This window comes from Syngnathus leptorhynchus, chromosome 18, assembly GCF_054491065.1.
Source record: "Syngnathus leptorhynchus isolate UIUO chromosome 18, UIUO_Slep, whole genome shotgun sequence".
Lineage (NCBI taxonomy): Eukaryota > Metazoa > Chordata > Actinopteri > Syngnathiformes > Syngnathidae > Syngnathus > Syngnathus leptorhynchus.
Genome location: NC_141212.1, coordinates 7,941,288 through 7,953,860, shown reverse-complemented (window position 1 = coordinate 7,953,860; position 12,573 = coordinate 7,941,288).

Genomic DNA, 12,573 nt, shown 5'->3' with positions numbered 1-12,573 from the left:
ATCATAGTCGTCTCCATTTGATGGCTCTAGCCGTCTCCTTAGGGGGGTGATGATCAGACAGGATGGAGCCGTTGGTGGAGGTAAGTTGGGGCATATTGGTGGAGGTAAGTTGGGGCATATTTATGTATTTTGGTTGTTTTTTTTTTTTTTTTTTGGGTTGTATCCATGCTTCTTGTAGCAATGTCTGCAAAAGAAAGCATGGTCAATATGTTTTTTCACATTACTAGACCACCGTGGCCGTCTCCATTTGATTGTCTCCGTTTCTGCGTTGGTGTTGATGGCTCTAGCCGCCTTCTTAGGGGGGTTGATGATCAGACAGGATGGAGCCGTCGTATGAGTCGTCAATGTGCAAATTGTTGAAGGTGTCTCAAGACAAACCGTCTCCGTCAACCATTAGCTTTAGCAGAGCGTTCTAGTGCAGGTTGTATCTCTGATAGTTATAATTTGTTTAGATGGGTTTATGGAAGTTGTGTAAGTTAATGGCATTTCCTGACTAAAAAACATGTGATACAGAGAGGTGTGGTTTGAAAAGGGGTGGGACCGGTAGCATCTATATTACGGCTCGCTTGAGGGGTGAGTTCACAGAAAAAATTTAAGCTAAAGCTACGCTGCTAAACTACAAACCTGAAGATCGGATCATGATTGCGGAAACACCGGTCAGCATCCACCTATGCCACAAAGGCTCAGCTGGACTTGCAGATGCTCCCAAGAGGAAGAAAATGTTTCTCCAACGTGTACAGAGGCCTCCTACAGAGAAGCTTGAGCAAAACTGGCGCTTAACACCGGAGGCCGTGTGGGGATTTAGATTTTCTTACGAGGTTGGTGAGATTTCATTCTACATGAGGGACGAAGCCCTGCCAGGAGCACCCAACGTCTGCAGGTTTGACGATGCAAGCACAGCATGTGGTGATGACAGCTCAAAAGGATCTTTGAACTCAAACGACTGGGCCATCGTAAGTGAGCTGGCACCCAGAGTGATGGAAGATTTTCTTGATGAGTATGGAACGCAGGGCGAGTTGTACATCACTTGGGTATCAAGGATTACAGCGAGCGGGAAATGTTTTTTACGTCTTAAAGTTTCTCCTCAAACTATTGATGGCCCGGAAGATGGGGAGGTGAATGAAATACTGTATTTCGCCATACAAGTGTTTAGCAGTGAATGTGGGATTTTTCAGACATTATTGAATATACCGCTTTCTGAATGGTATCAAAGAATGGAAGGCTGTGGAGACACTATTTTGGAACTCTTTCTTTCTAGCCGTGCTTGGGTCAACATTGTAGGAGTGAAGCGGAGGTTAGTTTTAGACTAAATTAACTTTAAACTGTTCAAAAAACTCTCCCCAAATCACACCTCTACACCCCCCACCTCCGCAACCCCCCTCCTTCACCTCTTGTCATAGAAAGGCGGGATCGTAGTCATTAGCATACCTGTGTAAATTGTATAAGAGAGGTCATGATCGTATGGCCCGTCCCACAAGTCTTCCCAAGCCGTCACAGCTCAACCATCTAAGAGAGACCGAAGATTGAAAGCAGCGATGCCTCAAAGAAGACCAGCAAGACGACTTCTGCCGAGTTTTCCTGCCATGGAGAATGGTCCAGGAGAAAAGACTTCCAGAGGTGTGCAGACTGTGCCTGATTGTACAGTTACACTCTGGTCTACTCCTGACAGCTCCGACACAGAGTCGGGTCTGGGGAGCATATCACCAAACTCAGAAGGACCAAGCACCAGCTTATCCGTGTCTACAACGAGGCCGCAGCCAGAGAGACCGAGCGTCGACTTTTCAACAGCTGCAACGAGGCCGAGCGTGTCACCTTCAGCTATGGGGCTGCCTCTCATCACGTCTGCAGCTGTATCCCCGTCGCTATTGCAGCAAACCGACCTGGAGGCAAAGGTGTACGCACAAGCCAGCCGATTCTACCGTCTCTTCCCAGGACCCGGCGTCATTTTGCCATCATCATCATCAGCCTTCGACGCATTTGGCAGTCCTGCAAGCCCCCCACAGCCATCACCACAGAGAGGTGACGGACCACGATATGCAACAGCGGAGGAGGAGTTTTGGTCAGCGTCTCCTTCCGTAGAGCTGTTTGACAACGCATGCATCTCATATCCGATAGCTGGTATGTACCTGGCGCCATTAACGGGGGGTGACGTGACACATGTGCTCAGTCCAGACCAGGGCACCATGGTAGCCGGTGACTGTGGTTTTGCTGGCTATGAGGATGCCGTTGCGAGCCAACCCGTAAGGCCCGATGACCAACACCCCGTCATGGACCCTACAATGGCCGGGGAGCTCACGTCAACAGAGGACATGGATATAGGATGGTACCTTGATATCCTGGAACAACCTACAACGACAGAGGCCTGCAACAACCGACCAAAGGAGTTTGTCCCGCTGGGTGAGGATGCTGACTGGGATGAATTCGCTATGAAAATACCACAATTACCCTGGTTAGTAGTTGAAGATTACATGCGTGTCAAACTTTTTATTGTTCATCTTCTGTACAATACATTGATGGAGCATGCTAAGGAGACGTGTGACGGTTTTATTCTTGATGATCTGAGTCAAATGCATCATACCTGCCTATATGTTGAAGAGAGCTACTTTTATTTTTACAATAATTACGCTAAGGTAATGGCTGAACTATGCAACACGAATTTTCTCCACACATTATCGACCATGCTTTACTATTTCAATACAGCAGCCCCTCTTAAAACCATCCGCAGTACAGCTACATTCATTTTACAAGAGTTGGCCCCAGAGTGCAGTATCTTCACGCGATTAAGGGCTATAAAAAAAGAATATAAAGCTATTGTGGAATTGACCGAATCAGACATTGATCTTCTATTCAGAACTTTTGGAAAGCGAGAATGGGTAACATTATCAGAAAAATGATTGTGAAATATTACTACCGTATCCAAAATTGGACAGATATTCTAGAGAAAGTCATCTCACAAAACAATGTCAATGATGTTTCTCTCCAGAAAATGCTTGCATTCATGTCAAAAGTCCGATCGCTGTCAGAATCATTGTTTCAAACACCATGGGACAATTTAGTCATCCACTCTGTCATGTCAAGTTTAGCAGGTTTGTCTGAAAAAATGAACTGTATTCTTAATGTGTGGACTCAAATCGGTGTAGGGCAATTGATGACTGTTTTGACTTTGTTTACAGATTGTGTTAAATTTCACATACAAAACAATATGCCAATTGATATTACAGGAGAGTTAAAGAGATTTAAAAATCTAATTGAGTCAAAGGTTTCCCCCTCTGTATTATATACTCTGATCAGTGTTTTTACTCAATAGTGTTTTAATAATGTGACCTGATTGCTTTTTACTCCTTAGTAGTGGGTTTTTTTTGGGTTGTTGTTTTTTTAAATAAAAGTGTATTATGTTTTTTATACACTAATGTGATCTGATTGTTGTTTCTTTTAAACACTAATGTGATCTGATTGGTTTTCTATGTTCAATCTATTAAAAAAAAAAGAAAAAAAGCGTTTCTGTGTGTTTCATTAATCCCACCACACGCCGATTTGCATCATAACAAACCTAACAATGCCTCGGAAGAGATGTCTCGAGAGAGTCTATTATAATGCTAAGAATCCAGGTAGTTTCGGTGGTCCAGAGCGTTTACATAGAGCAGCGGTTGTTAGCTGTAAAAACATTAATATTAAAAAAGTGAAAGCATTTTTATCACAACAAGACACCTATAGTCTGCATAAACCGGTCAGAATAAACTTTCCTAGAAACCGAGTTTTTGTCAGAGCCCCAAAAAGACAATTTCAAGCAGATCTGTGTGATATGCAATCGTTTGCCCGGTACAACGACGGCTATAAGTATATTTTAACCGTGATTGATATTTTCACAAAGTATGCATATGCTCGAGTTTTGAAAGCTAAAACAGGAGCGCATGTTACAAAGGCATTTGAATCTGTCTTATCAGATAGCGGTGCTCCTTTACGACTCCAGACAGATAAGGGAAAAGAATTCTTCAACAAGCCCTTCCAAAAATTAATGACCCACAGTAATATCCAGCACTTTTCAACGTCTTCAGATACGAAAGCGCAAACTGTGGAGAGATTCAACAAAACACTAAAAACACGCATGTGGAGATATTTTACAGCTAAAAATACACATAGGTACGTGGACGTGATTGCGAGCCTTCTAACCAGCTATAACAACAGCTATCACACCAGTATAAAAATGGCCCCAAGTGCCGTCACCGTTGGTAACATAGATACTGTGTTCCGGCATCTGTATGGAAATGCTCCTATCCGTCATGAAAAAAAGCCCCGTTTTGCCCCGGGGGAAATTGTGAGGATTTCCAAATTAAGAGGGGTTTTTGATAAGGCATACCTGCAGAGTTTTAGTGATGAGGTATTCAGAATAACAAAATGTCTCCGCCGTGTTCCACCCGTCTACAAGATAGCTGATTTAGATGATGTGGAAATAGAAGGTACTTTTTATGAAACACAATTGCAAAACGTGAAAATTAGTAATAATAAAATTTTCCGCATACAACGAATTTTGAAATCACGCGTCGTGGCAGGCAGACGTGAGATGCTGGTGCAATGGGTCGGTTGGCCGTCCAAATTTAACAGTTGGGTACCAGCGAGCAGTGTCAAAAACATATGATGCAAGATAAAACAGCCATTGTGTGAAACATACAAGATGAGTGAAGTTCAGAGAGAATTTTACATCACGCTGGCTTCGAATGCTAGCATGCATGTTTTCAAAGATAATAGCTTATCCGAATTTAAAATTGAGTTAGCGAGACACATAGAGTTAGAGGGGTCATGGGAAGTCGGTTTATGCGAAATATCCTACGTTAATTCAATCCTCGACATCCCTGAGAAAAAGCGCAGCTTTTACCTCAAACAACCCAAGATGGATACACCCCGCGGAGATGGGTTTCAGAGCGACCTGGAATCACGTCATATGCTGAAAGTACGAGGTGGGATCTTCAAAAGCTACGACTCCTTGGCTTCTGAAATTCAAACTTTATTAAGTAAAGCTAGTAATAAAAAGACCGCTGTGAAATTTGATCATCATAAGCAAAGGTTCATGTTTACGGGGGAAGAAGGTTTAAGAATAATGTTTAAAAGCCCCCTAGCGGTCGTTCTAGGAATGAACCATGAACATTGGATATCACTGAAACCGGAAGGTGTCAATGCCCCCCACCCCGCTGACAAGAGAGCCGGACGTTACCACGTTTGTTTACACTGATTTAATTCACCACCAGACGATCGGAGACGCATTCGCGCCCATGCTTAGAACAATCGCTATCGAGGGTGAATACGGTGATGTTGTTTGCAAGACATTTAATCCTGTTTACTATTTAAAAGTAAGCCGACGGCACATTGAGACCATTACGATCAGTCTACGGTCAGATCAAAACACTCCGTTAGATTTCGAATACGGCAAAGTAATTCTCATTCTGCATTTTAGATTGAAATAAAAAATAAAAAAAATGATGCCCTTAACTACACATCCCGACTTGAACCGTTTTATAAACTATTACGAGAACCAAGCAGGTGGCTCATTTACAGGCTTTCAAGGTAGCCCGGTCCAATACGGACGAGGCCTAGGTTCTATTTTCTCTAAACTTTTCCGTTTTGTTGCGCCGATGTTCAGAAGTGGATTTAACCTGGCGAAGCCACACCTCCAAAACGCTGCTAAAAACATAGCTTCGGATGTAGCGGGTCGTGTTATACAGAGAATACAACGGAAACCGGAAACAACGCAAGAAGGCTCGGGACTTGTAGTTTTATCACGCAGAGGCCTGCATCCTGGTGGGCGGAGGAAGAGAGTTGTTAAGAATAAAAAGAAAAGGCGCTCTACCAGCCGCAAGTCAGTTGTCAGACGAAAGCGTTCGAAGCGGAGTACAGATATATTCTCTTGAAAGAAATGGCTCTCCTCCACTATCGCTCACAAGAATGTGTTCTGAGTGAGTTTGATTTGTTTACAGCGCCATTGACACAATTATCTATCGAGGATAATCAATATGTAGAGATTCAGCCTTTATCCGCTATATTGGACCAAGGTCCAATTGAATTTTTTATCCCTGGAGACGGTTCAAAATATCTGGATTTATGTGATACGCTACTTCACCTACGTTTAAAACTTACACGGAGAGATGGGAGTAATTTACCACCGAATGAACCTGTAAGCTTAATCAACTTCCCGCTAAATACAATTTTTGGTCAAGTCGATATATCTCTCGGAGATCGGCTCATATCACAATCCAGCGCTACACATGATTATAGGTCTATTATAGAATTGTTACTAAACTTTTCAAAAAGCTCGTTAGAGTCACAATTCACAGCCTGTATGTTTGCAAAAGATACAAGCGGGCGTATGGATTCCATCGCTTTCGAAGGGGCGGGGGTGAATGAGGGCTTACTCAAACGCGCACAGCGGGTAGCCGGGTCACGCGAGTTCCATCTCCTAGGCCCGCTTCACGCCGACATATTTTTTTCTGAGCGCCATCTGTTGAATAACGTGGATCTTCGTGTGAAGTTGACTAGAGCCCCTGATGATTTCTGTATCATGAGCCCTCCTGACAGTGATTCTTGTCTTAAGATACTTGGAGCTTCACTGTTTGTAAAAAAAGTTACAGTGTCCCCAGCAGTGGCTTTGGGTCACGCGTCCGCTTTACTTAAAAATAATGCCCTTTATCCACTTACAAGGGTAAATATTAAATCTTTTTCCATACCTCAAAACTCACGGATTTGCCACCAAGACAATCTCTTCCTAGGACATATACCCAAACAAATTGTAATAGGTTTGGTCAATCACAACAGTTTTACAGGGCGTCGTGATTTGAACCCCTTTAATTTCTTTCATCACGATGTCGAGTATCTCGCTTTGAGCCATGAGGGCCGTCAGATTCCGGCTAAAGCTTTTCAACCTAATTTCGAGGCTGGGATATGTACACGGGAATTCCATAATTTATACACCGCATCTGGACGTTTTTTAAAAGATTTACCTCTATGTATCGATCAACAAGATTTTAATCACGGCTACTCCCTTTTTGTTTTCAATCTAAATCAAGCAGATGACTCAGGAGCTTTATCGACGATTAACAATGGTGTATTAAGACTTGATATGCGCTTCCGTGTGCCCCTCCCACACACAGCTACTCTTATTGTGTATGCAGCTTATGATTCAATTATAGAAATCAATGCAAAGAGAGAGGTCTTGATGGATTATTACTAACAAGATGAACGGACGCGAATTAGATTTGATCATGACTCGAAAACAAAGATCCCTTTTCGGAGGGGTGTTTGCATCGGATGAGATCGGTGACATCAAAGACACACACCCTAAGCATTATATTGTGAATACCGACCCCCGCCATCTTCCAGGGGAGCATTGGCTCGCCATAACACTGGAAAGCGACGGAACCGCCTCATTCTTTGATCCTTTTGGTTTACCACAGAATAACCCATACTACCCCGCTAGCATATACGAATTCCTGAAAAAACGCTCGAGTCGTATAACATACCACAACAGACAACTCCAACACGAACTGACAGACACCTGCGGGCAGCATTGCGTGTATTATTTGTGTCAACGCGGATGCGGCCTTACCTACCTGGAGGTGTTATCTCATTACACTACTGACCCTTTAAAAAACGATGTTATGGTCCGCAATTTTGTCAAAAAACTACAAAGGCCAGATCGGATGTGTGGAGGACAGATAGCTTGCTCGCTGCATAAATTTAAAAAATGCTATTGTTTGAAACAACGTTAATGTTTTATAAACCTCTTTATTCAATAAACAATGTTAAAGAGATTTACAGAGTCATGTGTTTTTTTCCGGTAACAGTTCGTAATACAACAAAAAAAACATTTTCATATCTAATAACTAACCCACTTTACAGTCGGCATTGTTTTCTTCCTTTTTCGTTTACTTATAACGCTTACATCTTTCTCGTAAGAAGCAGCCACATTGTCATCCTTAGCATATTTCACACGTTGAAGATCAGCACGAGCCAGGGGGTTGGAGATCGAAGATTCAGGTAGGTTAAGATTAGCTAGTGTATTTAAAAATTCGCTCCAGCCAACAGGCTGACCAGGTAGTTTTTTTCCACTCACAACTAGATGTTTTAACAGATCACTCATATGGGAGCCTTTGACCGTTTTTCCTTTAAAAATAAATTCATTTAGCGGTGTCCATTTTATGTCAGCGGCCGACAATCTTTTCAGCACATAGCTGGCGTTGCGACGATAATGGGGTCCGATGGCATCCAGAATATCTCCCCAATCTCCATCGGTTGTCTTCTCAAAAGTCTTTCTTTCAACCGTCTCCCTCTCATCGCTTTGAATCGTGATAGGTATTCGTTCGATGTCCTTTTGTTTCACCACACCCATGTAACGTTGTAGCAGAGTTTGATACATTTTGATTTTCTCATATTGATAAAAATTTTATTTTCCAAAACCTGTTTCATTTCACGATCGAGATCATTTTCAAGCGTATCACGTATGGTTGGTGCAGGTCGGCTTAGCCTCTCTAGCTGATAGGGTGAGATCATGTACATTTTTTGGGCTGTTTTCAAACTCATTTCTCATTTGTTTATGAAAGCGCCGGCGAGGCTCCCCAGAACAGGTGCAAAAGCGGCCAGCAGTGGTAGTATAAAACCGCCCTTCTGAACCAACACAGCTCTTTTCTTCTTCAACGTATTTCTCTTATCAGCCAGAAAGCGGATGTTTTTCTTTTGTTTTTGAAGTTTTTGATAATGTTTTGATTTTAGAGGGATATGCCCTTTCAAAAGATTCAAAGCAATCTCACACAATGCTTTCACTAGACTAGCAGGACCTCTAAGGAGTAAATGCTTACGTTTGGCGGGTTTGGATGTAAACAGAGAGCGGAGTAGCGATGCGTTTGTTTTTAATAGTTTTGTCATGGTTTTATTGTTTAGGGATATAAACAGTAGGCCACTGGTTATGTAGTACACCTGTCCGCAGTCTATATTGTTCTGGACAAGATGGTGTCAAATCTATCAGTAAATAGCCATGCGGGTCCTTTGTAGCATCCTCAAAACACTCTAGGAAAAACTTCCGATTGCTAGGGCAAATCTGATTTGCCAGAACATTCACTTGTAATTTATCGCGCGGGCTTTTGAACAAAATCAAATAATTACTGTTTAAACTGATTGTACGGCTGAATTTCCCCTGGTGGAATACATTCTGCGTCAGCATTATAACGCTTAAATTTTTATGATGTTGATATTGAGTTAATATTCGAACCACTTCTGGATTATCTGAAGCCTGGAAGACGATGTCATCCAAAATCAGCAGATGATGTTGCTGCGGCGGGAACAGCTTCGCGTCATCAAAAGATTCAGGCAGTCCTTTGATAAATGTGATTTCTTTATTCAACCTTTTGAGCTCATCGTACATCGGTTGATATGATGTGTAGACCCACACAATATTATCAGGTTTTTTTCTCAAAACATGTTCAGGATTTTCCAATACATTTTTTACAAAAAAGGTTTTGCCACAACCAGAAGGCCCTGCTACTAAAGATGAAAAAGGAAGTTCTAATCTAGGGTCAAAATCAACCTGATTAAAAGCCATTTCCACACGCATACACACACACACACGCACACACACACACACACACACACGTATGGATAGAGAGTTGTCAATAACCAAAGGGTTCAGTGGTGCCTCGCTCGAGTAACCTCCTTTTATCATAGACCACACGAAGCCGTTTGGAGAATGACGTGTTTCTGAGATGAAACCCCCTCTTATCACGAACAATGCTGTGTTGGGGGGCGTATAGCACATCTGAGTGGGCACCTGCTGTGTCAATGTAACCCTGAACCAAACCGAGCATGCTATCGAGATTGATGTTTTGACCGCTCTCGTGAGTCTGCGTGATCCCCTTAACCTTCATTACAACGCGACCTGTCTCCCTCGTTCGGTAAGCGTAAGTTTTTGGCCCTGCAGAGACAAATTCTTGAATGGTGTCATTCGAGAGCTCATCTGTCAAATCACCCAGATAATCCCCTAGAGGAAGAACACTTTCACCCGGTTTCACAGTGTACACGATGCTGTCGGTGTCTGTGTAAAGCACTCTCCTCTGTAAAACCTCCAAATAGCTATACATTTTCAAACGTGCATAGGCTGTCGTGAAACAGGCTGCAGCCACATTTGATGTTTTTGACGCAGGTATCTCTGTGTTTGTGTGGAGACAATACTGTACAATCGAAAGCTTTTCACAAATGAAGTGGAAAAACCTCACGTCGTACAGGCCTGAAAACAGAAGTTCAAAAAACTCCTCAGATTTTGTCACAATTTTGGTGTTTGCCATGTTCTCACGCTGCGCGAGAGAGCGTGGTTACCCCACAAGAACTTGTGGGGTAACCACAAGTTGTTAAGACAGAGTTTTGACACTTGTCTTTTTCCTGGGTTTACAGCAATTTTAGAAGGGTCGAGCTGGATACCCTGGTGAGTTGCGTAATTTTCGATGTATTTTTGTCTATCAGCTTGGTTGACCACGTGAGCCGGATAACCTGAAGACTCTTGTTTACCTTTAAGAAATGTGCGCATATAACCCTGAAAAATTGTGTCGCTTGTTCTTGTGTAGTGCCATACTTCTGTAATACTTGCAACCGTGTAGCCAAGGTCAAGTGCCTTAACAAATTCAGGGGTTGTCCAAACACCTGTTAACGATCTTTGATCATCATCATGTCTACATGCTGTTTGTTGATTATTGAGCTCAGCGCATGTATGACACAGTGTGAAGACAAGTTTACCTTTAGCTGTTTTGAAGGGTAAGATCGGCAAATACAAACCACGTGGTGGGTTGACTGTGGCGCTGATGAAGCCGAAATACAATCTGGGGTCTTTAAAACCATCATGGATAATCGTCGGATGCCCGATGGGGTAGATGCCTGTGCTATTTATGTAGGGGTATAATGACGTTACATCAACATACAACACACGCTCGTCAGGTTCTGCTGTGTATCTTAAAACGAACGCGTTTGTTCGACCTCCAAAGAGGGCTTGCCTCGGCTTGAGAGGTGTGGGGAATTTGGCCTTTTTCAGGAATTCCTTCACCTGTATGTTCACCTTTTTCATCTGCAACCACTCGTGCTCCCACATGATTACAAGGTGCACATCCTGTTTAAGCTGTAGTTCCTGAATTTTCCTTTGGGTGCTATCAAACCTCTCCTGAAAGGGGCGTTTTGTTGTCGGGCATATTTTGGTAAGATCGTAGCATTCTGAACAGCCATGGTGATAACAACCAAAATACTCAAACACTATTTTTACACCGTCAATTTCGGTATAACCGTCCACAGTGTACTTATCTATCATGACCTCACCTCCGTTCAACGCATGTCTGATGTGAATATTCTGGCTATGCATGATCCATAGCAGGTATTGTATAGCATCATGTGAGAAGGCTTTATACTGACGCATATAGTTGTCTGAAGGTGTGATGGCTAGTGTTTGAGGGGTGAGTAAGTTAGCGCGAAAAACATTCATGCACGCCGACGCAATTGTCACAGCTTTGAATAGATCTGTTCCTGTGGCTTCAAAAAACTCACCCCTGAATTTCTCACTCCCCAACATTAACAGGTCAACATCATTCTTACAATAGGCTATCGCCTGCTCAGCAAAATCGAACACACCATTAGCTTCATTGTCGTACCATTCATCAAACTTAGCTCGTTGAGAGGGTGACATCCGATCGACACCGTAGTGTGCACGGTCAGGGTAACACCCTACATAGTTTAGATGTTCTAAAGAGCTGAATTTGTGCGGAAAATACCCCTTTGATTTATCTTCAAACCCGAGGGCCTTAGGCATCGCACTTAGGGGCATGGTCAGAAATGAGAGAGAGTCTATATATCGAGATTTCATGTCTAAATCGACAAATGACAAAACTTTACTCCCTTGCATCAGAATGTCAAGTTTGATACCGAGTTCGAGCATTCTCTTTATCAAGATGTATGAATCAAAACCTCTCGCATTATGCGCGACAAATGTCGTTTGTTTAAACCGGGGGTTTCGAAAAAAACTAAGAAAATCATCAACGCATTCGTCACCAAACCAATGTTTCTCCAATCTATTTGATTTACAGCAGATGAGAAAAGGTTTGTGGAAACCATCTGTATCTACATAGGTTTCAAAATCGTAGTAGACTACATCTTTGCAAGGTGGGTGAGGCCTGATTGGCTGAATGTAACACACATGAGGGTTTAACAGAGCATCGTTTTGACTCAAAACCTCGTCACAGACAGTACACCTGTTAACAGGGCAGCGATGTTTAGCACCTGTGCCATCAGCTTTCACATAATATTGCAGACCACATTGGATGCATTTTTTGTATGAGCTGCAGTTGCTCACACGATTCGCCACCCGGGCCTCTTTATGTTTGGCAAAGCATTCCTCATTACGACAAGTTTTGTTACAATCAGGGCAGATGATTCGCTTAAACCGCTTTTGTTTACAAAACGGGTCGAGACAAACATCACAATGCCCTGCACAACGGTGTTGATGCCAATTCTCGTGCCCCTTATAGCAATGTCTGCAAAAGTAAGCGTGACCAACAAACG